The sequence below is a fragment of the Ctenopharyngodon idella genome, chromosome 3, assembly GCF_019924925.1.
Source record: "Ctenopharyngodon idella isolate HZGC_01 chromosome 3, HZGC01, whole genome shotgun sequence".
Lineage (NCBI taxonomy): Eukaryota > Metazoa > Chordata > Actinopteri > Cypriniformes > Xenocyprididae > Ctenopharyngodon > Ctenopharyngodon idella.
The window spans coordinates 16,466,280-16,472,279 of NC_067222.1; positions in this window are offsets into that span (position 1 = coordinate 16,466,280).

Here is a 6,000-nt window from a genome sequence, read left to right on the forward strand (position 1 = left end):
TGTTGAGGAGCTGTGGCACTGGCTGTCGTGTCGATGAGGCCTTCACAATGGATGGTCTAGTTGACTCGATCTCTGCTGATACTTCAGGGCTGTGTTGTGGTCGTGTCAGGGCACCGGTCCTCGGTTTCATCTGGATACGGCCTGGATCCGGTTGACTACGGTAAACCTCGGGATAAACAGAAAAACTAATATTAGCGTAGATGCCATTCTTCTTCTGATGTAACGAGTACATCTGGTGTTATAGAAAGTGTTCCCGGCTCCGGCTGACCTAATTTATGCAGCCTAATAATCCTTTAACAGATTTGAAAATATAAATTGGTAATGTGTTATGTGTATGCCAGGTTAAAGAGATGCGTTTTTAGTCTAGATTTAAACTGACAGAGTGTGTCTGCTTCCCGAACAATGCTAGGAAGATTGTTCCAGAGCTTAGGTGCCAAACAGGAGAAGGATCTACCACCTGCAGTTGATTTTGATATTCTAGGTATTATCAGCTGGCCTGAATTCTGAGATCGCAATAGACATGAAGGACTATAATGAATTAGGAGCTCGCTCAGGTACTGGGGAGCTAAACCATTTAGTGCTTTGTAAGTAATTAGCAAGATTTTAAAATCTATACGATGTTTAACAGGAAGCCAATGCAGTGTTGACAGAACTGGGCTAATATGGTCATACTTCCTGGTTCTAGTAAGAACTCTAGCTGCTGCATTTTGTACGAGCTGTAGTTTATTTATCAGGCGAGCAGAACAACCACCCAGTAGAGCGTTACAGTAATCTAGCCTTGAGTTCATGAACTAACTGTTCTGCATTCTTCATTGAGAGCATATGTCGTAGTTTAGATATATTTTTAAGATGGAAGAATGCGGTTTTACAGATGCTAGTAACATGGCCTTTAAATTAAAGATTGGTATCAAAGAGCACACCCAGGTTCCTAGCTGATGACGAAGACTTAACAGAGCAGCCATCAAGTGTTAGACAGTATTCTAGGTTATTACGTGAAGAAGTTTTCGGTCCAAAAATTAGAATCTCTGTTTTTTCTGAATTTAGTAGTAGGACATTACTGGTCATCCAGTTTTTTATATCAGCTATGCATTCTGTTAATTTTGTAAATTGGTAAGTTTCGTCAGGGCACGGAGAAATATAGAGCTGAGTATCATCAAAACTAACGCCATGCTTCCTAATGATATCTCCCAAGGGTAGCATGTACAGAGTGAACAGCAACGGTCCTAGTACTGAGCCTTGCGGTACTCCATATTGAACTTGTGATCGATATGACATGTCTTCGTTTACTACTACAAACTGATAACGGTCACATAAGTATGATTTGAGCCATGACAATGCAATTCCACTAATGCCAACATAGTTTTCGAGTCTATTTAAAAGAATATTGTGATCAATAGTGTCAAATGCAGCACTAATATCCAGTAACACTAATAGAGAGATACAACCACAATCTGATGATAAGAGCAAATCATTAGTAACTCTAATGAGAGCAGTCTCAGTACTATTGTCACGAACTCCGTAGCTCCCTCCTCTGGCCATCGGAGGGAGCCCTCACCTGAGTACTAACATTCATACACTACATTTCCCATCAGCCTTCACCCCTGCCAGCTGTAGCTCATTCACTGGACTATATAAGGACTCACATTTCCCACAGTCAATCGCAAAGTCTTGTATTGCCGTGGTGTACAATTCTGAGCATTATTATTCTGTCTGACTGATTACCCGTTGCTGATTCTGTTGTTTATCGTTTACGAACCTCTGCTGCCTGTCCCTGGCCTGTGCTTTGTATCCTGATCAGTGAGTGTTATCTGCCAGCCCTGACTATTGCCTGTTATCTGTCTACGATTCTGCCTGTCCTATATCATACCTGTTTGCTCCTGATCTACCCTGCCTGTATGACTACGCTCTTGTTCAATAAAGCATGCAAATGGATCCCAGCCGATGTGACGATTCATTACACAGGAAATCCAAACAATAAGTAAACTCCACAAGTTGTGCACAAATACAGGAGCCTGAACAGATCAAACTGAGGAACTAAATACACAGAGATCACGAACAGGACTAACAGGTGTGATGATCAAATCGTGTTCAGACTGTGGTGGGAACTTAGAAAAAAAAGAGACATGTGACTGAAGAGACACAAAGTCTGTGAAAATGACACTAAACAGCATAACTGTGATAGAATGCTCTCCTTTGAGAAAGCGCAGCCTCGCGACGTAAAATGGCTGAGCAGGTGGTTTTGGAGGTGGATGAAGGATTGGTGAAGGAGGAAGCCCTGGTGGAAGGGACCAGGGTGGTGATGATGGTGAATGAGACCAGGGAGGTGAGAATGGGAGGAGTGGCCAGGTGGTACAACAGAGCCAGGATGCAAGCCCATGACGGAGTCGACATAGGGAGGAGCCATGATGGAGTCTTGGCTGATGACAACCAGGGGATGACAGACGGAGAAGAAGCCATTGACAGTAGAGCCCTAGGCGCAGACAAAGAGCCAATAGGACCAAATGATACACGGCGTAGCGCAGCGAAAAATGTCCAAGGTGGTAAAATGTGGAAGGGTCTTGAGTCTGTGGTGCAGGCAGGGTGATGGTTGACGAAGGTGAAGCCGTAGGGACACGGGGGCCTGGTGGAGCCGAGGGAGGGTGAAGCCAAGGTGGAGCCAACAGGTTGACGGGTATAGTGATGGGACCAGCAGCCAGAGGAGGAGCCGGGAGATCCACTTGCCCGTGGACCCGAGGCTCAGCATCAGATGAGATGATGGGTTGAAGTAGGGCTGCTCGATTATGGCAAAAATCATAATCACGATTATTTTGGTCAATATTGAAATCACGATTATTTACCACGATTATTAAGTCTTATTTCATGATATGAGTAATTTTAAATGTCAGTGAAATTTCACAATTATCAATACTTCAAACTAATACTAGGTTAATTATTAAAAAGTCTTCAAAACAGCTACAGAAGACAATAAACAGTCAACAATTAAATAAGAACAAAGAAACTAATTACAAACAAAGCAGACAAAAAATACAACAGAACAAAAATACAAATGAAATAAACAGTGCTTTAGGTTTTCAGATAGATGTTCTAACAGTGGTATTTAGATAAGTAATACCCAACAGAAATTTAATAAAGTAATCAAATATAAAATAACTGCTGTATACATTAAATATAGACTAATCCTTATTTAAAACTAAAAAAGTTATTCATTCAAGAGCAGTGAGTGATTTTATCTTTGTCCTTTCTTGTTAGATTAACAATGACTTCAGCAGTCATTAATGTTGGCTGCTGTCCCTTTAAGAGCTGCACGGACCCAATATAAGCCTACTGTTATGCTGCCTTCACGAGGTCTCGGAATTATGGTAAATACGAGTTTCCTAGGTAAAAATTGCACATGAACACCTTTTCATTTCGCAACATGAATGCGATAAGCTCGTAATCACGACTTCAGAAGTGGTAATTATCAAATTTCCAATAGCACGTGAAGGCAGCAATACACACGCACACTATCTTAGTGTACACTTAAGACATAACCGACTGCATTTACGTGGATACTTACCAAAATGGCATTTCGATATATTTTTGTTGGCTATTTGACTGTTTAGGCGTGTATCTGAAGCCCTTTGCTTACGCGCGTTCCGCACTGTCTCGGAACGCGCGCACGGGTGGCCGCCTAGGGAACAGAGTCTGTTTCGCGGCTTAATGCGCTGTTTATGTTTAATATCAAGCCGGTCCCGAAGTTTAGCAACAGCAGACTGCATTTTACATCCCTCTCTTATTCGGATGTTAAGTTTGGGTTAGGGAGGAATAAAAGCGCACCACTGTGAAGGAAAGGAAGGTGTGCTGAACGGAATGCAGCAGCAGCACAGTAATCGTTTAACCTCGATTATCTTGTTCTCATAATCGTTGGAAGCCAAAATCAAAATTGAAATTGAAAATATGATTAATTGCACAGCCCTAGGTTGAAGGGAATCAGCGAACATGAGGCCGAAGGACTGGCTAAATCTGGATGAGGAGGAAAGAGAGGGAGGCCGGTCAGGATTAGCAACAACAACACAATCTCAATACAGGGTGATGAAACAGGCTTTATGCTGGGAAGGACCAGTGGCAATGATGATAACCTAATCTCAAAACAGAGCAATGAAACAGGCTTTTTGCTGGGCAGGACCAGCAGTGATGATAGCACAGGAGAGGGGCAGACTGGGGAGCATTACCTTAGTTTCCCAATCAAACAACCAGTCCTCATTGTCTAGATGCACCAAAACTCCCACAGGAACAGATAGTGTCGGATCACATACTTCTTCAGACTCACTGTGGGATTTCGGCTCTGGGGTGATGGCCAGCGCTGTTCTCCTCCCAGGCTCTGGACCATTCATCACAGCAGATGAAAGCTCCCTGTCTGCGGTGGGCTCTGGTGTCACATCCATGCCTGGATAGGCTCTAGGCAAGGCTGCATGGTGGGTTTTGTGTCAGAGGATGGCCTGTTTCCATGTTCCCATCCTCATATCTATCTGAAGAACAAAATACACTGATAACGAACTAAAGGACTAGTGTGATAATTGATCATTGTCTATGACAACAGATTGTGGTGGGAGCTTAATAAAAGAGACATGTGACTGAAGAGACACAAACTAAAAGTCCATGAAAATGAAACTAAAGAGCCTAACTGTGACAATTACATCATGCAAATGCAAAATACAAAAAAATTAATTGATGGGTCTGTTTCAGTTATCTATATAATCTATAATCGCAGAGCTCAGTGCTTTTTCATGGTACACAGCAAAACCCCCAGTGTTAAAGGTTTAGTTCACCCAAAAATTAAAATTCTGTCATTAATTACTCACCCTCATGTCGTTCCACACCTGTAAAACCTTCATTCATCTTCAGAACACAAATTAAGATATTTTTGATGAAATCCGAGAGGTATATTCTCGTCCATAGGCAGCAATTTAACCAACACTTTCAAGGTCCAGACCTTGAAAGTTTTGGTTAAATTGCTATGGATGGATTTCATCCGAATGTCTTAATTTGTGTTCTGAAGATGAAAGAAAATCTTTGATTATCTGGTTCAGGTGTGTTTAATTGGGGTTGGAGCTGAGCTCTGCTGGACAGTGATGAGCCCTCCATGAGCAGGATTGTAGATCAGGCATAGGCAACATCGCTCCTTTGTTTTCATTATAAACTGCTTGTAGTCATATCCAGCACTTTTGTTTTCCTTTTTTTTCCTTCAACCCCTATTGACACTAAGCAGATTCTTATTTTATTTTTTTCCTTCACAGGCCGATAACATGCAGCGCCACATACTTCATGCTGTCAGTATGACAGGAAACCCCCCTCTCATCTCAGAGAGATACTCAGAGGAACTTCGGGAATTAATCAGTCAAATGCTCAGTCGTGACCCTAAAGACAGACCTTCAGCTGAAGAGATTCTAGCTAAACCGTTCCTGACAGATGCAGTAGACAGAAACAGCAGAACTCCAGAGGCACTGCTACAGAGTTTTGTGAAGTCTATCACCGCCTTTGATGAGGCCTACAACAAGCACTATAAAGACATTGAGGTTTTAGTTAGTGAGTGGGGAAGAATAACAGATTCGATGGAGTCTGCACATTACAGCGCCACAGCGAGAGTCTGTCAGGTTCGGTGATCGGAGCAGCTGGAGGAATCACTGCATTAGCTGGTTTAATTTTGTCACCGTTCACTCTTGGGGCGTCTCTGATGGTTACTGGTGTTGGTGTTGGAGTAGGAGTTGCAGGTGGAGTAACAGGTGCTGCATCCACCATTACTAACACTGTACAACAAAAATCATTCAGAGAGAGCCTTGAACAAATTCAGCAGAAGTATAAATCTGTGAGCGAACCAATTCTCACACCACTGAATACACTGAGAAAGGTTCTGAGAAAAATCTTGAACTCAAAGTTCAGTGCTTTTTTCGGCAGCTCAGCTTTTGACAACGTGCAAATATCATGCAATTTAGACAGAAGGAATGTTTTGTGTGCCACACA